The 26548-nt window shown below is 38.6% G+C and overlaps 1 pseudogene; it reads right to left on the bottom strand.

Moving 5' to 3' along the window:
• Positions 1 to 694: 694 nt before the first annotated feature.
• On the bottom strand, positions 695 to 26386 carry LOC116747797 (annotated as a pseudogene).
• Between the last annotated feature and the right edge of the window lie 162 nt (positions 26387 to 26548).

Genomic DNA, 26548 nt, shown 5'->3' with positions numbered 1-26548 from the left:
GGTATAATTGACATATAGCATCGTATAAGTTTAAGATGTATAACATAATGATTTGACATATGTATATATTGTGAAATGATTACCACAATAAGTTTAGTTAATATCCATCACCTCACATAGTTACAGTTTTTTTTTCTTGTAGTAAGAACTTTTAAGATCTCTCTTAGCAGTTTTCAAATATGCAATACAGTATTTTTAACTATAGTCACCATGCTGTACATTACATCCCCAGAACAAATTTCTTTTATAAGAGAAAGTTTGTACTTTCTACCACCTTCACCCAGGCCCCCTTCCACCTCCCCAACTCCCCACCTCTGGCAACCACCAATCTGTTCTCTGTTTCTATGAGATCGGTTTTATTAGATTCTATGTATAGGTGAGATGATACAGTATTTGTCTTTTTCTATTTGACTTATTTTACTTAGCATGATGCCCTCATCCCTGCTGTTCCAAATGGCAAGATTTCCTTTTTTAATGGCTGAATAATATTCATATATATCTATCTTAAGACATCTTTATCCATTCATGTGGATGGGCACTTAGGCGTTTTCTTGTCCTGTAAATAATGCTGCAGTGAACACATGGGTGCAGATATCTTTTTGAGACAGTGATTTTATTTCCTTTGGATATATACCCAGAAGTGGAATTGCTGGATCATAAGGTAGTCCTATTTTTATTTATTTTTTAAAATTATTTATTTTTTAGAGCAGTCTGTGCCTTTATTGGCCAAGCAGGCTTCATGAAGGGGATGAAACTGGAGAAGTGGGCGACCCTGATGTCTGAGCAGCTCGTGCTTCACAGGCTTGTAGGTGATTGACAGCTTGCCCATACAGTGGCCAATCACCTCAGGCTTGATTTCCACCTGGTTGAGGATCTTGCCCTTGTAGCCGCCCACTATCTTGGGAATGATGATCATGTCCCACAGGTGCATCTTAACAACCTTAGGCTTCTCTGTGGGTGGCGCCTTGTTCTTGGCCTTGCTCAGGCACTTAAGCGGCGAGTGCTGCTTCCTCCGCAGGCCGGATTCAGCCGCGGTTGCTGCCGGGCGCAGTACAACTGCATGAGCAGCTTGTAGGACTTGTCCAGCAGATGGTTGAGGTCCACGCCTGAGGTAGGTGGACTTATGGAAGGTCTGCCTCTTTTGCTCCACTTCTGCCACCTTGTCAGTTATTGGAAAATGTTGGTAGTCCTATTTTTAATTTTTTGAAGAACTTCTATACTGTTTTCCATAGCGCTGCATCAATTTAGATTTCTACCAACAGTGTGGAAGGGTTCCCATTCCTCCACTTCCTTGCCAACATTTGTTATCTCTTATCTTTTTGATAATAGCCAGTCTAATGTATGCGAGGTGATATCTCTTTGTGGTTTTAAATTGCATTTCTCTGATGATTAGTAATGTTGAGCACCTTTTCCTGTGCATGTTTGCCATCTGTATGTCTCCTTCGGAAAAATGTATATTTGGGTCCTTCACTCAATTTTTAATTGAATTATTTTGTTTTCGCTACTGAGTTATATGAGTTCCTTATATATTTTGGATATTAACCCATTATCACATGTGTAGTTTGCAAATATTTTCTCCCATTCTGTAAGTTGCCTTTTCATTTTGTTGATTGTTTCCTTTGTTGTGCAGGAGCTTTTTAATTTGATGTGGTCCCACTTGTTTATTTCTTATTTTGCGTGCTTGTGCATATCTAAGAAATGACCAGTGTTAAGGAGCTTTTCCCCTGTGTTTTCTTCTAGGAGTTTTATGGTTTCTGGTCTTACATTTAAGTCTTTAATCTATTTCCAGTTAATTTTTGTGAGTGGTGTAAGGTTGGGATCTAGGTTCATTCTTTTGCATGTGAATATACAATTTTCCCAGCATTATTTGTTGAAGAGACTGTCTTTCCTCCACTGAGTATTCTTGGCTCCCCTGTCAAATGTTGGTTATCTGCATATGCGAAGGTTTATTTCTGGGCTCTCAATTCTGTTCCATTGATATATATCTTTTTGTATACTATTTTGATTATTATAGCATTGTAATGTGGTTTGAAATCAAGAAGTGTGATTCCTCCAGCTTTGTTCTTCTTTCTCAGGATTGCTTTGGCTATTCAGTCTTTTGTTGTTCCAAATGAATTTTAGGATTGTTTTTTCTATTTCTGTAAAAAAAAAATGCCATTGGACTCTTGATAGGGATTGCATTCAATCTATAGATAGCTTTGCATAGTATTTTAACATATCTTATTTTAACAATATGAATTCTTCCAGTCCATGAAGACAGGATATCATCCCATTTGTGTTTTCTTCAATTTCCTTCATCAGTGTCTTATCGTTTTTAGTGTGGAGATCTTTCACCAACTTGGTTAGATTTATTCCTAAGTATTTTATTGTTTCTGATGCTATTGTAAATGGGATTTTTCTTTATTTCTTTTTCAGATAATTCATTTATTAGTGTAGAGAAGCACTAATGATTTTTGTATGTTGATTTTGTATCCTGCAATTTTACTCAATTCGTTGATTAGATCTAACAGTTTTTTGGCAGAATCTTTAAGACTTTATATATATAAAATCATATCATCTGCAAATGGAGAAAATTCTACTTCTTCCTTTGTGATTCTGATGCTTTTCTTGCTTTTTCTTGCTTGATTGCTCTGGCATAGGCATGGTGAGAGTGGGTACCCTTGTCTTATTCCTGATCTAGGGCCAGTTTGTTGGTGCTTTACAGCTGGTGTAACCAGTTTAACAGTCGGGCTTGGTTATGTGACCAGAAGGTCATGGAAGAATCTGCTGGAACCTTTTAGGGAGTTCTCCCTAAACAGAGACTCATTGGACAAGTCTTTCACCTCCTTGGGTGAATAAGAAGGACCATGGGGAGCTGTGCTTGGGAGGCTCTTGGGAGTCTTGTGAATATGTTCAATTATCTGGTCCTATTGTAGTCCTTGAGGGAGTACTAATCCTACCAGGTTATTTTTGGCTGTCTACCTATATGTCTTCCCCATAGATGTGAGAGTTTTGAGAGCAAGAACCCTGTGTGCATATTGTTTACTATTGTATCCTTCATACTGAAAACATTGCACAGAACACCATGAATAGGCAAAAATGTTTGTTGGATAAAATGAGTGAATGAAGTAGTAGTTGACATCATGGAAAAAGCTAGATGTTTATTAACTTAAATCCACAAATATTTATTTAATGCCTTTTATGTGCAAAATGTAATAATTGTTTTTTAAAATATTTTCTTTTTAAAAATTCGATATAAATTTTTATAGTAAGTATGGTTTATTTATAGTCTGTATTTAATAATTCTAATATATAAAGTCATTATAGTTCTATTTGTGTGCCTTGTTGTCCTTGAGTATTTGCTGTTCACTGTATCTGAAAATTACCTGTAAGAACAATTTAAGTCAAAGAATGAAAGTGAATTCCTTCAGAAAGAACTTGGATTTGTTTCTACCAAATGCCTGAAGTTACTACCGGTCTAGTAGGATTGTTTACTTTAATCCAAGTTCAATTTTTAAGTTCCCTGGACCACACAGATGACATGATTCCAGCCTGAAAGACGACTTACCCTTCCTTGAGGGTGTAGCCCTTTGAGGTCATAGCTTTTTATGCAGACAGTCTCCTAATAGACTTCCCATCTTCTATGGGCCTTGGGCTTTGTTCTCCATGCTCCTAATCCTGTGAGACCATCACAATAAACATTTTTATTTTACAGAAATATCCGAGAAATAATAAGGAAGATGGTGAAGGAGTAAGACGTGGAGATCACCTTCCTCTCCACAAATACATCAAAAATACATCTACATGTGGAACAACTCCTACAGAACACCTACTGAATGCTGGCAGAAGACCTCAGACTTCCCAAAAGGCAAGAAACTCCCCACATACCTGGGTAGGGCAAAAGAAAAAAGAAAAAACAGAGACAAAAGAATAGGGACAGGACCCGCACCTCTGGGAGGGAGCTGTGAAGGAGGAAAAGTTTCCATGCACTAGGGAGCCCCTTCACTGGCGGGGACAGGGGGTGGGCAGTGGGGAAAGCTTCAGAGCCATGAAGGAGAGCGCAGCAACAGGGATGCAGAGGGCAAAGCGGAGAGATTCCTACACAGAGAATCTGTGCCGACCAGCACTCACCAGCATGAGAGGCTTGTCTTCTCTCCCATTAGGGGCTGGGAGCTGAAGCTCGGTCAGACCCCAGGGACAGAACTGGGTTTGGCTGTGTGAAGACAGCGTGAAGGGGGCTAGTGTGCCAGCCGGGAGGGAGTCTGGGAAAAAGTCTGGACCTGCCAGAGAGGCAAAAGACCTATGTTTTGGGGTGCATGAGGAGAGGGGATTCCTTCCCAGTGTGCCCACAGAAAGCAGAGCACTGCCTAAACGAGCTCCAGAGATGGGCGTGAGCCGCGGCTATCAGCTCAGACCCCAGAGAGGGGCATGAACCACTAACGCTGCTACCGCTGCCATGAATAATCCTGTGTGCAAGCACAGGTCACTATCCACACCCACCTGGGAGCCTCTGCATGACACCACTGCCAGGGTCCCATGATCCTGGGACAGCTTCCCCGGGAGAACACACAGCAAACCTCAGGCTGTTGCAATGTCACACCAGCCTCTGCCGCCTCAGGCTCACCCCTCATTCCAATTATGACTACCGTACCCCTCCCTCCCCCCAGCCTGAGTGAGCAAGAGAGCCCTAATTAGTTGCTGTTTTAAGCCCCTCCTGTCTGGGTGGGTAAAAGACGCCTGAGGGTGGCCTACACCAGAGGTGGGGCCAAAACCAAAGCTGAACCCCAGGAGCTGTGCGAACAAAGAAGGGAAAGGGAAATTTCTCCCTGCAACCTCAGGAGCAGCAGATTAAGTCCCCACAATCAACTTGATAAACCCTGCATCTGAAGATACCTGAATAGACAATGAATGTTCCCAAAATTGAAGTGGTGGACTTTGGGAAGAACTGTAGACTTGGGGTTTGCTTTCTGTGTCTAATATGTTTCTGGTTTTATGTTTGTGTTAGTTTAGTATTTAGTGCTTATTATCATTGGTGGATTTGTTTATTAGTTTGGGTGCTGTCTTCCTTTTTTTAAATATATATATATTTTCTTTTGTCTCCTTTTTCTCTTTTTGTAAGTGTGTTTGTGTATGCTTCTTGGTGTGATTTTGTCTGTATAGGTTTGCTTTTACCATTTGTCCTAGGGATCTGTCCTTTTTTCTTTCTTTCTTTCTTCCTTTTCTTCTCAGCCATGTGGCTGGCAGGGTCTTAGTACTCCGGCCAGGTGTCGGGCCTGAGCCTCCGAGGTGGGAGGGCCGAGTCCACGACATTGGACCACCAGAAAGCTCCCAGCCCCACGTAATATCAATTGGCGAGTGCTCTCCCAGAGATCTTCGTCCCAACACTAAGACCCAGCTCCACCCAACGGCCAGCAAGCTCCAGTGCTGGGCACCCCATGCCAAACAACTAGCAGGACAGAAACACAGCCCCACCCATTAGCAGAGAGGCTGCCTAAAGTCATACTAAGTTCACAGACACTCCAAAACACACCAGCGGATGCAGCCCTGCCCACCAGAAGGACAAGATACAGGCCTACCCTCCAGAACACAGGCACTAGTCCCCTCCACCAGGAAGCCTACACAAGCCACTGAACAAACCTCACGCACTGGGGGAAGACACCAAAAATAACGGGAAGTACGAACCTGCAGCCTGTGAAAAGAAGACCCCAAACATAGTAAGTTAAACAAAATGAGAAGACAGAGAAATATGCAGCAGATGAAAGAGCAACGTAAAAACCCACTGGACCAAGCAAATGAAGAGGAAATAGGCAGTCTACCTGAAAAAGAATTCAGAGTAATGATAGTAAAGATGATCCAAAATCTTGGAAATAGAATGGAAAAAATAAAAGTAACGTTTAACAAGGACCTAGAAGAACTAAAGAGCAAACAATGATGAAAAACACAATAAATGAAATTAAAAATTCTCTAGAAGGAATCAATAGCAGAATGACTGAGGCAGAAGACCAGATAAGTGACCTGAAAGATAAAATAGTGGAAATAACAGCCATAGAGCAGAATAAAGAAAAAAGAGTGAAAAGAGTTGATAACAGTCTCAGAGACCTCTGGAACAACATTAAATGCACCAACATTCGAATTCTAGGGGTCCCAGAAGAAGAAGAGAAAAATAAAGGGTTTGAGAAAATAGTTGAAGAGATTACAGTTGAAAACTTCCTTAACATGGGAAAGGAAAGAGTCAGTCAAGTCCAGGAAGCGCAGAGGTCCCACACAGGATAAATCCAAGGAGAAACACACCAAGACACATATTAATCAAGCTATCAAAAATTAAATTCAAAGAAAAAATATTAAAAGCAGCAAGGGAAAACCAACAAATAACATACAAAGGAATCCCCAAAAGGTTAACAACTGATCTTTCAGCAGAAACTCTGCAAGCCAGAAGGGAGTGACAGGACATATTTAAAGTGATGAAAGGGAAAAACCTACAACCAAGATTATTCTGCTCAGCAAGAATTTCATTCAGATTCGACGGAGAAATTAAAAGCTTTACAGACAAGCAAAAGCTAAGAGAATTCAGCACCACCAAACCAGCTTTACAACAAATGCTAAAGAAATTTCTCTAGGCAGGAAACACAAAGGAAGGAAAATACCTGCAATAACAAACCCAAAACAATTAAGAAAATGAGAATAAGAACATACATATTGATATTACCTTAAATGTAAATGGATTAAAGGCTCCAAACAAAAGACACAGACTGGCTGAATGGATAGCAAAACAAGACCAATATATGCTGTGTACAAGAGACCCACTTCAGACCTAGGGACTCATACAGACTGAAAGTGAGGAGTTGGGAAAAGATATTCCATGCAGTTGGAAAAAGGTATTCCATGCTAATGGAAATCAAAACAAAGCTGGAATACCAATACTCTTATCAGACAAAATATACTTTAAAGACTACAAGAGACAAGGAAGGACACTACATAATGATCAAGGGATCAATCCAAGAAGATATAACAATTGTAGATATTTATGCACCCAACATAGGAGCACCACAATACATAAGGCAAATGCTAACAGCAAACAAAGGGGAAATCAACAGTAACACAATAATAGTAGGGGATTTTAACACCCCACTTTCACCAAAAAACGGATGATCCAAAATGAAAATAAAGAAAGAAACACTAGCTTTAATAGACACATTAGACCAGATAGACTTAATTGATATTTATAGAACATTCCATCCAAAAACAACAGAATACAGTTTCTTCTCAAGTGCTCGTAGAACATCTCGAGGATACATCATATCTTGGTTCACAAATCAATTCTCGGTAAATTTAAGAAAGTTGAAATCATATCAGGTATCTCTTCCAATCACAATGCTATGAGACTAGATTAGATATCAATTACCGGGAAAAAACGGTAAAACATACAAACACATGGAGGCTAAGCAATATGCTACTAAATAACCAAGAGATCACTGAAGAAATCAAAGAGGAAATCAAAAAGTACCTAGAAACAAATGACAGTGAAAACACGACAACCCAAAACCTATGCGATGCAGTAAAAGCAGTTCTAAGAGGGAAGTTTATAGCTATACAACCCTGCCTCAAGAAACAAGAAAAATCTCAAATAAACAACCTAACCTTAAACCTAAAGCAATTAGAAAAAGAAGAAACAAAAAACCCCAAAGTTAGCAGAAGGAAAGAGATCATAAAGATCAGGTCAGAAATAAATGAAAAGAAATGAAGGGAACAATAGCAAAGATCAATAAAACTAAAACGTGGTTCTTTGAGAAGATAAACAAAATTGATAAACCATTAGCCAGACTGATCAAGAAAAAAAGGGAGAAGACTCAAATCAACAGAATTAGAAATGAAAAAAGAAGTAACAAGTGACACTGCAGAAATACAAAGGATCATGAGAGACTACTACAAGCAATTATATGCCAGTAAAATGGACAACCTGGAAGAAATGGACAAGTTCTTAGAAGAGTCCAACCTTCCAAGATTGAACCAGGAAGAGATAGAAAATATGAACAGACCAATCACAAGCACTGAAATTGAAACTGTGATTAAAAATGTTCCAGCAAACAAAAGCCCAGGACTAGATGGCTTCCCAGGCAAATTCTATCAAACATTTAGAGAAGAGATAACACCTATCCTTCTCAAACTCTTTTGAAGTATAGCAGAGGGAGGAACACTCCCAAACTCATTTTACGAGGCCACCATCACCCTGATGCCAAAACCAGACAAAGATGTCACAAAAAAAGAAAACTACAGACCAATAACACTGATGAACATAGATGCAAAAATCCTCAACAAAATACTAGCAAACAGAATCCAACAGCACATTAAAAGGATCATACACCATGATCAAGTGGGGTTTATCCCAGGAATGCAAGGATTCTTCAATATATGCAAATCAATCAATGTGATAAACCATATTAACAAACTGAAGGATAAAAACCATATAATAATCTCAATAGATGCAGGAAAAGCTTTTGACACAATTCAACACCTGTTTATGATAAAAAGTCTCCAAAAAGTGGGCATAGAGGGAACCTACCTCAACATAATAAAGGCCATATGTGACAAAGCCACAGACAACGTCATTCTCAATGGTTGAAAACTAGAACCATCTCCTCTAAGATCATGAACAAGACAAGGTTGCCCACTATAACTGCTTTTATTGAACATGGTTTTGGAAGTTTTAGCCACGGCAATCAGAGCAGAAAAAGAAATAAAAGGAATCCAAGTGAGAAAAGAAGAAGTAAAACTGTCACTGTTTGCAGATGACATGATACTATACATAGAGAATCCTTAAGGTGCTACCAGAAAGCCTCTAGAGCTAATCAATGAATTTGGTAAAGTAGCAGGATACAAAATTAATGCACGGAAATCTCTTGCATTACTATACACTAATGATGAAAAATCTGAAGGAGAAATTAAGGAAACACTCCCATTTACCATTACAATAAACACAAAATATCTACGAATAAACCTCCCTAAGGAGACAAAGGACCTGTATGCAGAAAACTATAAGACACTGATGAACGAAATTAAAGATGATAAAAAAAGATGGAGAGATATACCATGTTCTTGGATTGGAAGAATCCACATTGTGAAAATGAGTATACTACCCAAAGTGATCTACAGATTCTGTGTAATCCCTATCAAACGACCACTGGCATTTTTCACAGACGAGAACAAAAAAATTCACAATTTGTGTGGAAACACAAAAGACCCCGAATAGCCAAAGTTTTTCTTGAGAAAGAAAAACAGAGCTGGAGGAATCAGGCTCCCAGACTTCAGACTATACTACAAAGCTACAGTAATCTAGATAGTATGGTACTGGCACAAAAAGAGAAATATAGATCAAGGGAACAGGATAGAAAGCCCAGCGATAAGCCCATGCACACATGGTCACCTTATCTTTGATAAAGGAGGAATAATATACAATGGAGAAAAGACAGCCTCTTCAGTAACTGGTGCTGGGAAGACTGGACAGCTGCACATAAAACAATGAAATTAGAACACTCTTTAACACCATACACAAAAATAAACTCAAAATGGATTAAAGACCTAAATGTCAGTCCAGACACCATCAAACTCTTAGAGGAAAACGTAGGAAGAACACTCTTTGACCAAAATCACAGCAAGATCCTTTTTGACCCACCTCCTAGAGAAATGGAAATAAAAACAAAAATAAAGAAATGGGACCTAATGAAACTTAAAAGCTTTTGCCCAGCAAGGAAACCATAAACAAAACCAAAAGACAACCCTCAGAATGGGAGAAAATATTTGCAAATGAAGCAACTGACAAAAGATTAATCTCCAAAATTTACAAGCAGCTCATGCAGCTCAATAACAAAAAAACAAACAACCCAATCCAAAAATGTGCAGAAGACCTAAATAGACATTTCTCCAAAGAAGATATACAGATTGCCAACAAACACATGAAAGAATGCTCAACATCATTTATCATTAGAGAAATGCAAATCAAAACTACAATGAGATATCATCTCACACCTGTCAGAATGGCCATCATCAAAAAATCTAGAAACAATAAATGCTGGAGAGGGTGTGGAGAAAAGGGAACCCTCTTGCACTGTTGGTGGGAATGTAAATTGATACAGCCACTATGGAGAACAGTATGGAGGTTCCTTAAAAAACTACAAATAGAACTACCATATGACCCAGCAATCCCACTACTGGGCATATACCCTGAGAAAACCATAATTCTAAAAGAGTCATGTACCAAAATGTTCATTGCAGCTCTATTTACAATAGCCAGCACATGGAAGCAACCTAAGTGTCCATCAACAGATGCATGGATAAAGAAGATGTGGCACATATATACAATGGAATATTACTCAGCCATAAAAAGAAATGAAATTGAGTTATTTGTAGTTAGGTGGATGGACCTAGAGTCTGTCATACAGAGTGAAGTGAGTCAGAAAGAGAAAAACAAATACCGTATGCTAACACATATATACGGAATCTAAGAAAAAAAAAAAAGGTCACGAAGAACCTAGGGGTAAGACGGGAATAAAGACACAGACCTACTAGAGCGTGGACTTGAAGATATGGGGAGGGGGAAGGGTAAGCTGTGACAAAGTGAGAGAGTGGCATGGACATACATACACTACCAAACGTAAAATAGCTAGCTAGTGGGAAGCAGCCGCATAGCACAGGGATATCAGCTAAGTGGTTTGTGACCACCTAGAGGGTTGGGATAGGGAGGGTGGGAGGGAGGGAGATGCAAGAGGGAAGAGATATGGGAACATATGTATATGTAAAACTGATTTACTTTGTTATAAAGCAGAAACTAACACACCATTGTAAAGCAATTATACTCCAATAAAGATGTTAAAAATAAATAAATAAACACATGGGACCTAATGAAACTTAAAAGCTTTTGTATAGCAAAGAAACCATAAACAAGATGGAAAGACAAGCCTCAGAATGGGAGAAAATATTTGCAAACAAAGCAACTGACAAAGGATTAATATCTAAAATATACAAGAAGCTCATGCAGCTTAATATCAAAAAAACAAACAACCCAATCCAAAAATGGGCAGAAGACCTAAATAGACATTTCTCCAAAGAAGACATACAGATTGCCAACAAACACATGAAAGGATGCTCAGTGTCACTAATCATTAGAGAAATGCAAATGAGAACTACAATGAGATATCACCTCACACTGGTCAGAATGGCCATCATCAAAAATCTACAAACAGTAAATGCTGGAGAGGGTGTGGAGAAAAGGGAACCCTCTTGCATTGTTGTTGGGAATGTAAATTGATACGGCCACTATGGAGAACAGTATGGAGGTTTCTTAAAAAACTAAAAATGGAACTACCATATGACCCAGCAATCCCACGACTGGGCCTATACCTTGAGAAAACTATAATTCAAAAAGAGACATGTACCACGATGTTTATTGCAGCACTATTTACAATAGCCAGGACATGGTAGCAACCTAAGTGTCCATCGACGTATGAATGGATAAAGAAGATGTGGCACATATATACAATGGAATATTACTCAGCCACAAAAAGAAACAAAATTGAGTTATTTGTAGTGAGGTGGATGGACCTAGAGTCTGTCACACAGTGAAGTAAGTCAGAAAGAGAAAAGCAAGTATCATATGCTAACACAAGTATATGGAATCTAAAAAAAAAATGTCTCTGAAGAACCTAGGGGCAGGACAGGAATAAAGATGCAGACGTAGGGAATGGACCTGAGGACACAGGGAGGGAGAAGTGTAAGATGGGACAAAGTGAGAGAGTTGCATTGACATATATACATGACCAAATGTAAAATCGATAGCTAGTGAGAAGCAGCCGCATAGCACAGGGAGATCAGCTCGTTGCTTTGTGACCACCTAGAGGGGTGGGATAGGGAGGGTGGAGGGAGACACAAGAGGGAGGGGCTATGGGAATATATGTATATGAATAGCTGATTCACTTTGTTATACAGCAGAAACTAACACAACATTGTAAAGCAATTATACTCCAATAAAGATATTTTAAAAAAAAAACATATGCAATGCCCTCAGTGTAGAAGTGGCTTCCTTGTGCACTTTTTGGATTCCTGATTTATTTTGCTTTTGTTATTAGATCTTTTGCTTTGTAAGAGATTTGTAAAAGAAAAAAACAAAACAAAACAAAAAACAAAAGTCCTTCCCTCAATTTTTTTGTTTTCCTCTGGCGGTTTGGTCAGAATAACTGAGTCTCCCATTATTGGAAATTAGAAATCTCACTCAAATATATTGTAGTTATCAAAGAACTTGCAAATAATTGCAGTGAGAGACAGAGGTGAACCCGAGTAAGTATAGGACAGGGACTGCTAATCTTTCTGCCATCATCTCCTACAATTTTCTGCCTCTCTTATCTCACTCAAGCCCTATGAACCTCTTATTCTTCCTCATACATACTTGCTATTTCTTCTGTCTAGAACCCTCTTCTCCCAGATCTTTTACACCTGCCAATTCCTGTTGTTGTTCCTCCTTCCTGACACTAGAAGAAGCTTATTTTTTACTGTTTCACATTTATTAGCATCTCTACTACTGAGTGGAAAAAATAAAAGGAGATAAATCTTAAATTAATTCATTTTAGTGAAATTAGGGCTGATGAGAAAAAGTAGTAGTAGATGAAATTAAAACTAACATTTGAAAATATACTTTTTAGATTTTCTATGATGAAGTGAAAACCAAGAGGCGTGGGATTTGGCCCTGGTGCTACCACTGTTCCTTAAGGTGGAGTTAGTGTCTTCTTTTGCAAAATAAGTGAGTTAGATTTCTAAGCACATTTTCAGCTCTAAAATTACTTTATTAAACAATTTATATTATTTTAGTGCTACAGGCTGGATAACATCAAGAGTTTTCAGTGGTTTCAGAATCTGAAAATCCATTTCCATGAAAGCTTCTCTCAGGTATTAAGGTCTTAGGACTATATAACAATCCTGAGATACTGTGTTCACAGTCTTTAGGACTTGTGGAACATTCTAAGTCAGAGATTTTTAAAGAAGAGTGCATATCTGAATCACCTAAGGAGTATTTTCAAAATGCACATGCTTGCACCCTGCCCATTCCAGGCCTACTGAAATCAGAACCACAGTAGTGGCTTTTCAAGCCTCTGCTTGCATCAAGTTTGTAACTATTCATTTGGTCAAAGCATGTCACATGGTCAGGCCCAAAGGCAGTGTGAGAGGGCACTATTAAAGGGCATGGATACAAGGATGCATTAAAAACTGGGACTATTAGTGCAATCAGTCTCCCCCAATCTACCATATATTTATTGAGAACATGCGGTCCAGCACACTATTCCTGCACATAGTATATATGCCATGGGAATCTATTGCTAACAGTATGCTAAATAGTTGAGAAGCATTGCCTTTTGTCGTCCCCATCATTCTCTGATTAATGGTTCCTTGAAGGTACTCTTTTGGAAACCAGCTGTCACTGATAATGGTGTTGGCAGAGACTGTGGTGGCTTCCTGACAACCAGGGCTTTCCCCTCCTCCTTCTCGATGTAGATTCTGTTTTCTCTGACGTGGGCACAGTCTTACGCATCTCTTTCATTTTTCAGAGAATAAATTTGGGTGGAAATATTTTTAGACTTTTATAGGAACTAATGAATTCAGCTGCCTTTTTACCACCCCTCCTCTCTCCATCCCTGTCTTCTTTTCATGTGTTTACTCTATGTGAGTTCATACATTTTTCTGTTTGTGTATTCATTATGGAAACATGGATTATTGGGTTAAAATTTGTTAACAAATTTACAATTGTAGTGTCTTCAATTATTTTGAAGTGTGTTTGTTGCATTGCAAGAAAGGCCTTTGCAGAGTCAATCAGTATTAGACAGTTTTGGTAATATACTATGATGGTATCTGAGTACTTGATATTTCTTAAATATTTGTTGCAAATGAAGCTAACTGAATGATGACAAGGATAATATAAAGTTGTTCCATTCAATGAATCAGAAGTATGGAACTTCTCTGAAGGGTTTAGTTACAATTTCACTTTTATAACAGTTACTATTCTTTTCTGACATGTTTTTTTCTTTAATTGAAGTATAGTTGACTTACAATATGATTAGTTTCAGGTGTACAACATAGTAATTCAATATTTTTACAGATTACACTCCACACAAAGTATGACTATATTCCTTGTGTTGTACAATACATTCTTGTAACTTTTTTTTTTTAATATCTAGTAGTTTGTACCCCTTAATCCCCTTTGCCTATTCTGCCCCTATCCCTACCCCTCTGGTAATCACTAGTTTGTTCTCTGTATCTGTGAGTCTGTTTCTGTTGTGGTATGTTTGTTCATTTTATATTTTAGATTCCACACTTAGTGAAATAAGTCAGACAGAGAAAGGCAAATATGGTATGTTTTCACTTATATCTGACATCTTTTTGATCCTTTTTTTCTCAAGTACTCTGTGAAATCATCTTAAAGGTAATTTCATTGAAGTCCTGAGATGGTAAATATCTATAGTCAATTCATGAGTGTCACCAAATTCTTGTGCTTTACGACTAGTTTAGTTATAGTGAGGAAAGTGAAATCATTCTGACCACATTCTACCTTCAAATAAGCATTTTTATAGTTAATAAAACTGGTTTTGCTGGTTAAGAGAAAGTATGGGTAAATATTCACTTGTTCTTCAAATGGGGGAAGATTTACAAGAATAAAAGCAATGTGAAAAAATCTTAAAGGAAAAGGCAAACAGATTTGACTGCATGAGAATTCCAAATTTCTGTGCAATGATAACAATGAAAATCCACCATAAATTAAAATTAATGGTAAAATATAAGTGCAAAAAATATAATAAAGAACGAATATGTTTTAATATGTAGAGATGCTAATAAAACATTGAGAAAAAACTAACTGCCCAGTAGAAGATACGGGCTATGGTCATGAACAAATCACAAAAGAAAAAGAAATAACCCACAAATGGTCAATATATTTATGTGTGAAATGATAAATTGCATTAAAAAATAAAAGAATGGTAAGGTAATGAGATAATGGTTTTGACCGTGAAATTAGAAAAGAATGATCCAAGATAACACTCCATGTAGTCACTAGTGCTCTTGGAAGGGCATGTTTATACATTGCTCATGGGAAGATATATTGGGACAATCGTTTTGTGAAACAACTTGGCAATTGTACTAAGAATCTTAAATATGTTCCTACCCTTTCATTGAGGCATTTAACTTCTAAGCATCTATCCTAAGGAAACAATTGGATAGCCAGGCAAAGTTTTACAAAAGAAGATTTGTCCAGATTTTTCCTTCAACAAAGGAGGCAAGAATATACAATGGAGAAAAGATAGTCTCTTCAGCAAGTGGTGTTGGGAAAGCTGGGCAGCCGCATGTCAGTCAATGAAGTTAGAATACTCCCTCACATCATACACAAAAATAAACTCAAAATGGCTTAAAGACTTAAGACATGACACCATAAAACTCCTAGAAGAGAACATAGGCAAAATATTCTGACATAAATCATAGCAATGTTTTCTTAGGTCAGTCTCCCAAGGCAATAGATATGAAAGCAAAAATAAACAAATGGGACCTAGTCAAACTTACAGGCTTTTGCACAGCAGAGTAAACCATAAACAAAACGAAAAGACAGGGCTTCTCTGGTGGCACAGTGGTTAAGAATCTGCCTTGCAATGCAGAGGACATGGGTTCGAGCCCTGGCCTGGGATGATCCGACATGCTGTGGACCAATAAGCCTGTGCGCCACAACTACTGAGCCTGTACTCTGGAGCGTGCAAACCACAACTACTGAAGCCCACGTGCCTAGAGCTCGTGCTCCGCAACAAGGGAAGCCACCGCAATGAGAAGCCTGCACACCACAACAAAGAGTAGCGCCCACTCGCCGCAACTAGAGAAAGCCCATGCGCAGCAACAAAGACGCAACACAGCCAAAAATTAATTAATTAATTTTAAAAAAACAACAAAAAGACAACCTATGGACCGGGAGAAAATGTTTGCAAATGATGCGACCGACAAGGGCTTAATTTCCAAAATATAGAAACAGCTCATACTACTCAATAACAAAACAAAACAAACAAAAAAATCAAAAAATGGGCAAAAGACCTAAATAGATATTTCTTTAAAAAAGACGTACAGATGGCCAAAGGCATGTGAAAAGATGCTGAACATCACCAATTATTAGAGAAATGCAAATCAAAAGTACGACAAGGTATCACCTCACATTGGTCAGAATGGCCATCATCAAAAAGTCTACAAATTAAGTGCTGGAAAGGGTGTAGAGAAAAGGGAACCCTCTTACACTGTTGGTGGGAATGTAAATTGGTGCAGCCACTATGGAAAACAGTATGGAAGTTCCTTAAAAAACTAAAGATAAAGTTACCATATGATCCAGCAATCCCACTCTTGGGCATATATCTGGAAAAGATGAAAGCTCTAATTTGAAAAGATGTATGCACCCCAATGTTCAAACCACTATTTACAATAGCCAAGACATGGAAGCAACCTAAGTATACATGAACAGATGAATGGATAAAGAAGATGTGGTATGTATATATACAATGGAATACTACTCAGCCATAAAAAAGAATGAAATAATGCCATTTGTAGCAACATGGATGAACCTAGAGATTATCATACTAAGTGAATTAAGTCAGACAAAGACAAATATGATATCACTTATATGTGGAATCTAAAAAATAGTACAAATGAATTTATTTACAAAAGAGAAACAGACAGACTTAGAAAACAAACTTATGGTTACCAAAGGGGAAGGCGGGGAGGAGGGATAAATTGGGAGCATGTGATTAACAGATGCATATACTGTATATAAAATAGATAAACAACAAGAATTTATTGTATAGCCCTGGGAACTATACTCAATATCTTGCAATAAACTATAATGGAAAAGAATAAAAAAAAGAATATAGGTATATACATATACTTGTATAACCAAATTACTTTGCTGTACATCTGAAACTAACACAATATTATAAATCAGCTATTCTTCAATTTAAAAAAAGATTTGTCACAATATTATTTATAATAGCAAAAATTTGGGAAATATCTTAAATGCCCAAGGATGTCGAAATTGTGACACATTATGGATTATTACATAGCCATTAATAATCATGTTTATAAATAATCCCAGTTATGTTAATTAGAACTAATATAAACAGAGAAAATTGCCCAGAATTTAATATATCAAAATGTTAACTTCTGGTGGTTTAATTATGAATAATTTATTTTTTTTAATACTCTTCTGTTTTCAGCAAGGAACATATATTATTTTGTCACCAAAAATGTTATTTAAACTTATGAATACTTTAAAAATCTTGTAAAATTCATTAGAACCAGTCCTGTCAGACTGAGCAAGCTTGTTAGAATTCTGCTCCATGTTTTGCCTTCTCCCCCAACACCCCCCGTTTTTCTTCTCTTTGTGACTCAATCCTACCCCAGAGAGTAGGTTGGTTCTCTTGTTGGATAGAAAACACAGACCATTCTGTGGAGAGATGGTGGGATGTTAATGAATTACAATGTGGGAAACAGGGGAGCTTTCTTTCTTAAACACAGAAGATCCTGTGATGAGGTTCCTTTGATATCTAGTACTGATTACACTCAAAGTAATATTTCAATCAGGCTGTGGAAGTACATTCAAAACCTTGTCATTTGTCCCAGTGTAGATTGACTAGTTCAGGTAACTTAAGTATCCCAATTCCTTACTATATTCTATTTCCAGAAGTCCCATGGAAAATAGTCCAAGTTTTCACGTTATCCACTCCATTCCATTTCTAAATGGGTCTGCATTGCCAGCACTTGTTGATCAAGAATTTGTCAAGTTTGTTGTTTCAGTATTCTGTAGCAAAGAGTACCAGTATGTTAGTCTCCAGAGCACCAGCAACTGAATGATAAACAATTCAGGTGTGAGGAAAGGCTTGCTGGTGTGGTAGCTTCTGCTTCTCCTTGGGGAACTCATTAAAAGCCTGAAAATGGCTAACAGTCTCTGAGAGCCTGGCTGTACTAGCACTTTAACATCAATGAAATTTGTTCTCCCAAGGGCACTTCCTAGATGACTGAGCATTATGTGGAAACCTCCTACTAAGTAGTCTCCCCTTTCCATTGGTGTGTCATAATTTTAACTCTAATTCTTCTAACCAAACTGTTGTGATAGATCTAGTTAGAGGCTGGATGTAACTCCCAAATCACTGTTGAGTTCAAGAAAATAGACTGGACCCAGACATACCAAATGTAGGATTCTAGGGAAAGCAGAAGCAGCAAGTGTGATAATTACAACATTGAGAGCTCACTCTAAACCAGGTACTGTGCTAACAGCTTTACATAGATTATCTCACTAAATTCTCCTGGACATCTTTAGAGAGAGGAGCTATAACAAATCCCTATTTTACATATGATGAAATTTGAACCCTAGTGATTTGATGCCTGAGCCCCAGCTCTTAACCATGAGATGAAAGTGAAATACATTTGAGAATGTAGAACCTGTGCTTGCCAATCCGAGTTCAACAACTTCTGTTTCCAGTCTTCAAAGAGTTTCTGGGAGTGTTATATTTTCAGTTCATAGACCTGAGCAAGCTGTTCACCTTCACTGGCAAGGAGAATCATGTCTAAAAGATTCAAATGCTTGGCTATACCTGTTGGTACTCCTCTACCTGTCATGGCCAGCTGATCACCTCTGTGTCTAACCTGAATGTATCTTACCCAGCAGGGCAGTGGAAGACTCAGAGATACAAAGGAAAATCTTTCCCCCACCAACCAAGCTTTCCAATACAAAATAGACCTAACCATTTCTTCTTTTGATTTATCTAAGATGATCCCTAACATTCCTTGCGTATCTTTAAAATCATATGAATGTATGAACAATCCTGCGCTGGATGAAGTCGAGTTCTTTGCCCTTGGGAGCTTGAAACTACATGTTTCAAAAGTCTGGAGATTGTTTTGAGAGTAGTTACAGCCACAATTCATAAAGCACTTGGTATTTGCTCAGCACTCACATCAGTAAGTACTTTACATAGTTTCACATTTAATCCTCACCACAACCCTACTAACTAGATGTGATTATCCCATATTTTACACACGAGGGACCTAAGACTAAGAGATACTAAGTAACTTGCCCAAGGTCCCACAGCTAGTAAATTGAGCTTGGGTCTCTTTGATTCCAGAGTCCCAATTTGGGACATCAATACCTACTTCAAGGCTCCTCGAATTTTAATATGTGTAAGAATCACCAGAGAATCTTGTTAAAATGCAGATTTTGCTTTAGTACATCTGGAGTGGGGCTTGATATTCTGGACTTCTAACAAGTGCCCTGCTGTGGTTGATACTTCTGGTCCTTGGACCACTGTTTGAATAGCAAGGCTTCACAACTTCCCCAAAAAGGGAAAGACCAGACTTTTGGTAATTTAATACTTCAGGTTAAATGTGAAGAAGGGAACTTTTCCTAATCTGTCCTTATGAATAAAAATAAATATTAATATAAAAATAGCAGTAACTGAACAAGCCAAATATTATTCTAAGCACTTTACATGTCATATCTTATTAATTCACTCAACAACCCTCGGAGGTAGATAATATTACTGTCCCCTTTTACAGATGGGGAAAATGGAGTACAGAGTAATCAATGGATAGGTTTTGTTTTCCCCAGCCTCTTCTTGCTCTTCCCCATTCACATATTTTCTCGATTCCTGAACTTCCTTAGAGATTCATTCCCTTGTTTCCATTTAAAAAGCAATCCCCTAGATGAAGGTAATACACTGCTTTGTCATTTATTTATACCTTAGTCTCTATTTTATAATGAAGGTGTAGGGAGGAAACAAAGTACAAAACATATGAGACCTTCAGTTCCTAAAGAAGGGAAAAAAAGAAATGGAAAAGATAGACTGAGTCTCTAATGAAGCTTGGCACTACTTGCTTTGCAAGTTGCACTATGAGCCCTGATGGCTTCACCCACACATATTCCAAAGCTGAAGCCATTGGTGATTTCAAGATAAGAAATAAAATTAAGTTGTAGATTTATTAGCTATGCAGAGATCACCATGGAGACAACCGAAAGAACTCTCACCATGGAGATCTCTCCCTACCCCTCTCTGCCTGAAATGATCAGTACATCATATAAACATCATAAATAAATTTGGGAGGGAAGACTACAAAGCAAGCAGACTAGAGCCCCAGAAGGACTGGTGATGGGGTGAATTAACAATCCAGAGAAAATTTCTAAGGTTGGTCTTCCAAAGTCACATGTTTCTGGGTGCTACGTAGTTTCTTCAGGGAAGAAGAGAAATTTCCAGAGCTTTGTTCATGTTAGCATGGGATGATTGGAGGAAGGTCAACTTAGAAACTAGTACCAACTCTAACCCTGTAGTACAAGGAAAGAACCTCAAATGAGGCTCTTTCCACTATAAGGGAATCACTATGTCAATATGACTCCTGGTCCACTCCCCTGTGTCATCAACATAACGATGAAATCAAAATGTACTAGGGAACAGTAACCTTGGCAATGTGGATTTTTTTATGTTTTTTTTTTTTTTTTTTTTGTGTGTGTGTGTGGTACGCGGGCCTCTCACTGCTGCGGCCTCTCCCGCCACGGAGCACAGGCTCCGGACGCGCAGGCCCAGCGGCCATGGGTCACGGGCCCAGCCGCTCCGCGGCATGTGGGATCCTCCCGGACCAGGGCACGAACCCGCGTCCCCTGCATCGGCAGGCGGACTCCCAACCACTGCGCCACCAGGGAAGCCCGGCAATGTGGATTTTTGTCAAGTAGCTCTGACCCAGAACAAGTGTCCTCTCAGAGAGCAGACTCCACACAATGCAGCACTTTTTCTTCAGTGGATACTTACATTTTCAGTATTTTGTATAAGGAGAGCATGGAAATAATATTATCATAGGTAGAGCTCCCCAGGAAGCCGACTTTGAGGTGAAGTTTGACATGCAAAATATTTATTAGGGAGTGCCGTTGGGGCATAGGGGAAGGGAGCAGGGCTTGGAAAGAGGGAGAAGTTGAGGTACAAGGTAGGCCTGACAACAGCCATGGCCTACCTTACAGAGAGCTCTGAAACTAGAATGGCTCTTCAGAGTTGTTCCAAGTTGGGTCAGGATGGCCACATCTTTTTACTCTTGCATTGATTGTTCATTGGATGCGGGTCATTGGGTTAGGGGAATTGGGCCAGATGGCTCTTTGCAGCTGAGGCAGCCATGAAGGGGCTGACAGCTGAAGGCTGCCTGCCAACAGCACTGCCAGCAGCTGAGGCAACAAATCCTTCACTGAAGGGAAATCAGGGTAGCACCTCAGTGTCTACCACAGATAGTAGTGATTTCAAAGTACCAAGAGCTCCAAAGTCAGATAAGTGAGATGTGATCTTTACTTTTAAATTAAGAAAAGCTGTCTGAGTCATAAACCACTTCCCGGGTCAAATATTGTGTTGGCCAAAAAGTTCGTTCGGATTTTTCTGTAACATGGAAAACCCCGAACGAACTTTTTGGCCAGCCCAATATTTAAGTGATTCTGCTAAGTATGAAAAGGCATTTCACTGGTCTTGGTATTCAGAAAATTAATTAAAAGAAATGCATTTTTATCCCTTATTCTGAATAAAAACCAAATAGATTACTCATTCCAGTTTTACAGTGTACATATGTGTTTAAATGTCAATGTGTATTTTTTCCATTCTCTTACCGACTCAGGAAAAGGTGCAAGAAGATTTAAATAATGAATTACCATATGGGTAATATACTCATTCATTCATTTAGCAAATATTTATTGAGCATCCATTATATGTCACAGCACCACACTAGCCATTGGCTCTGTAAAATTAGTAATAACATAGAACCTGACTGAATAACTATGTCAGACAAACTCTGAAATAATAAAGAGTAGCAGGAGGAATAGAGGTGGGTAGAAAACACAGGTAGGAAGAAGCATTTGCTTCTTCCAGTTGTCCTTTTCTACCTGCCATTTGGTAAAGAAGAGATGGGCATGGGCAGTCTCAGCAGGTAAGGGTAAGTGAGAGAAATAACTGTTACCAAATTAAGTTGTATGGACCCAGCTCGGGCCCTAGCCTGGCCAAGCCTTCTGCCTCCGTTTGGGTTCTAGTAGGCAAATAACGAAACCAAAGCTGAGATCGGCACAGCACTTTTTTCAGTGGCCAAAGAATGGAGAAGGGGAACTAAGTTCACAGATCATTTCTTCCCCACCTGGTGAGAGGGACTTGATTTTAAAGAGTGAAGGCAAAGGGAAGAGGAGTGAGGTTAATGATGGGAATGTATATGCATTATTCTACCGGGGAAAGGGCAGGGCTTTTTCCGAGGGAGTGGGGTGCCACCCACTTTGTATTCTCTCTGGGTCCTATTAATATCTGGTCATGGCTGCTGGTAGGTGTGTCATTTAATATACTAATGTAGTAAAATCAGCGAATAATGAGACTCAGGGTCTGCAGGAGGTCAGATTCATAGCCATCTTGGTCCCAGCTTGTTCCATCTTGTTTCTTTGTTTGTTTGTTTGTAGCTTCCTTTCTTATCTCTGGACACTTTAACTTAAAGATTTACGTTAACTCCTGCTAAAGGTTGCAGGGGTTGGCAGGTTTTGAGCAAAGTAGTCCTGCTAAAGGTGGTGGGGTGTGGGGGTTGATGGGTTTTGAGCAAAAACCTGGAGCAACTTTGGCAACACAACCATCAACTTCATTTTTTTAATCAATTCTTTATTACATTCCTTCTGTCTTTCTGGTTACCTTTTTTAGGTGACTGTCCTTCTCTGGGGTTAATAGACTTCATGAGGTTCTTCCATTGTTTGTGGAATGAACTTCCATAATTAATAAGTTCAAATTTGCCTGTAAAATGACTAATGGTTATTAATGCACTGGATAACTGAAAATGGGCATCTAAAGATGCGAGAAGTAGAGATTGGAGAAAAGTATATCCCTTCTTTCAGTGTAGATATAACAACTTGGAAAGACTAAGTACTCCTTAGCAATCTGAGAATTTTGCTGAAAGAGGTTCCTAAATTGGAAGACAGAGGTCAGACAGCTTCTTGGATTAAAGAGATTAAGGACACCATTGTCTGTTTATGTTTACATTCTTGAGCAAGCAACTAAATTCAATAGGAAGCAAGACATCTAGAGTGAAGAATATTTCTTAGAATCCTAGGGAGAAGATTTCACCCAGAGGTTGTACCAACCAAAACAGAATAGGTCTTTACAAAACAGCCTCTAATAGTATTTTATTTACTCCACTTCTGAATGCCATACAGAATAAATTTGCTTTCTTTCTTTAATTGAATCTCATGTATCTTTGACCCATTCTTACCAGGACATCTTTCCAGATTGACCCCATCTTACCAGGACAACTTGGTGTTGACCCCACTTTATTTTTATTGAATTTAAAAACTTAAAGTAAATCTCCTTACCTTTGTAAAGAGTTGTGAAAAACTGGTTCAACTGATTCTCACCCCAAGATCTGTTGAGACAGAGGTGGAAGCTGAAAGTTGACTTAAACTTTAGAGTTTTGGACCAGCAGCATCAGCATTATCTGGGAACTTGTTAGAAATGCAGACTCTCAGGCCCTACCCCAGAACTCTTGAGTCATGATCTGCATTTTAATAAGCTCCTAAGGTGAATCCTATGCACGTTAAAGTCTAAGAGGCACTGATTTACAGCATTTGTGGAAAAGTCCTTCCTCTATAGCTAAGTTAAAAACACAGGACAGTGAAATACTTAATTTTCTTTCCCGAGTCTCTGTTCACTGTTCTTAATAACATTGTAACAAGTTTGGAATACAAAAGAATTATCAGACAAGAGACCTTTTATAAATACAGCTCACAGAGATCCAAGGGGCCATCTGAAATGGAGTCAAACTTTTGGAAAAGCTGAAATAGAACTTTTCATTCATTTCTTTTTCAAGTAGTTTAACTGGGGGAAAATATCTAAGCAATATATTACAGATGCAAAAATCTTTAAAACAGAACCAGAGGAAAACATTTTGGAAATGGTTTTAAAACGACTCTGATAAAAATGTAAGAAACTTGAACTGTTTCCCCATGAAAAGAATACAGCTGGAGGCAGCATTTACAGCTGGCAGGGAAGAAGCTCAGCTAGTCAGGGCGAACTGGCCCAATTTTACATCAATTATTATTACATTATGTTCATTTAGAAAAACATTAAATGTTCCTCTTTGTCACTTTTCTTTGCCATCTCTTTAGATATGAAAGGATATTTAGTATATCTACCAGAACATGAAATAATGCTCACGAAATATAATCACCAAGTTGGTCATCAGCTGCTGGCCTAACCAGTCCTGCTGAAACATTTGAATCTCCTGCCTGCACCCTGAACTCAAGCAGATGGCAGGTCGGCAGCAGTGGTGACAACTGGCTACTGAAGGGGGCATAAGTCCGAAATGAAGAGATCACATTCCTTGCTGTGGAGGACCAGAGGCCTATTGTGCTTTTCCAGCATGATCACAAACAGGCAGTTTTTTGGGTACTGCAGGCAGGTGGAATGAAGGACTCTTAGATGAACCGTCACTAACAACAAAAATTCAGATTACATGTAGAAAGAGTAACAAGCAATGCAAGTAAGGCTGAATTCAAACAATAGGTTCCAAAATAGAGCACTCTATTCCAAAGGATCATGCTCTCTAACTCGTGAATCAATTTTTTTCCTGTTTTGCTCCTTAGTAAATTGGACAGAATTGTTATTTTTATTTTATAGACAGGAGAAGGGAGGTTAAATGATTTACCCACATTTGTACAGCTTATCTACAGGAAAGAAAGTTGAATTTGAGCTTTTTGATTGCCTGTCCAGTGGGCTGATATGCTTTATCATGCACAGTAATACATTTGAAGCAACTTGCTCACATTTTATAGTAGCAGTTAATGATCTCTTTGGTATTGTTTATCAGTTGTTTCAAATGTGTTGTTGTTTCACAAGCACTTTCCCCAACTAGGTGCCAAGTATCTTGTGGACAGGCCTGGGCATATTTTATGTGCTCAGTGAATGCTGATTGAATAATTACCAAGGAAAGATGAAACATTTGGAAAAGAAGGGAAAAAAGGAGTGGAACATAACGGAGCTGGGGAGAAAGACACAGCTCTCAAAAGTTGCATCCTAGTCATTTAAATTTAGGGCATAACATCACAGAATATTATATTTGGAAGGGTCCCCGGAGACGATCTTACCTAACCTTCTACCTATTGAGGAGTATCTTCTTTTATTTTCTTCCAGTTTTATTGAGATATAATTGTCGTACAGCACTGTATAAGTTTAAGGTGTACAGCATAATGGTTTGACTTACATACATTGTGAAATTATTACCATAATAGGTTTAGTAAACATCCGTCATCTCATATAGTTACAACATTAAAGAAACAGAAAAAAAATGTTTTCCTTGTGATGAGCACTCTCAGTATTTACTCTAACTTTCATATATAACATACAGCAATGTTAATTATATTTAACATGTTGTATATTCCATCCCCGATACTTATTTATCTTAAAACTGGATGTTTGTACCTTTTGACTGCCTTCATCCTATTCCCTCTCCCCCTACCCTAGGTTTACCTTCTATAGAACCCTTCATTGGCATCCCTCTGGTTTTGCTTAAATATCTCCAATGTTGTGGAGCTTATCTCCAATCAGGTCTGCTCTTAGACTGATCTATTCCTTAAGTTTTTCTGTGTCAGTTAAGCAATCATTTATTGAGCAACTGTGTCTCAGATGGCATGCTAGCTGTCAGAATACCAAGAAGAAGAATAGATCAACTTCTCTGTCATGTAAAGCCTAAATGGGTGTTGCTGTTCTGCGGGCTGCTCTCTTCCAAGTCTTGTTTTATGGATCCAGCCTCCTTCCATCTTGTGACTCTGGTGTGTTCAACTTAATGCTTCTAAGTTTCCCATGCTCGTTTGCTGCAAGCCAGAAGTGAAAGGGCATGAAGGATGTGTGTGGGAGTCGTTAGGAGTCAGGCCTGGAAATGATGCACATATTCTGGAATAATTCTGCTCATATTCCTTCGCTAGATCTCAGTCACAGGTCCACATCTAACACCAACAATTGCCTAGCTGTAGGCCCAGGAAGGCGAAAACAAAGGTTTAGTCATTGGCTAGCAGTTTCTGCCATAGTGCTCTCATTATGCACAGTTTTTGGATGAGGTGAGGATGGCATGCTCCAAAGATCATGTAGGTATAGTTAGCCAGGATTCACACTTGGGTGATATGGCACTGCTGCTCTCCCAGTGTCTCTTGATGTGTGGCTCCCAGGCCAGCAGCATCAGCATCACCTGAGAACTTGTTAGAAATGCACATTAATTGACCTCACTCCAGACCTACGAAATCAGAAACTCTGAGCTGGGGCCCAGTAATGTGTTTTAACAAGCCCCCTCCGACTGACTCATACTCACGTTTGAGAACCATTGCACCATACTGTACTACCTTTCATTTAAGGGCTTCCAGAGTATTTTTCTAGTTGGCCATCAATATTATCCATTATCTAGAGAAATGTCTGACAGTATTAGTGACCAACTTGAAAAATAAACATTTAAAATTATTTTTACTTCAAATACAAAAATATTATTT

The sequence above is a fragment of the Phocoena sinus genome, chromosome X (genome assembly GCF_008692025.1).
Source record: "Phocoena sinus isolate mPhoSin1 chromosome X, mPhoSin1.pri, whole genome shotgun sequence".
Taxonomy (NCBI): domain Eukaryota; kingdom Metazoa; phylum Chordata; class Mammalia; order Artiodactyla; family Phocoenidae; genus Phocoena; species Phocoena sinus.
This window is presented reverse-complemented; position numbering and strand designations above follow the sequence as displayed.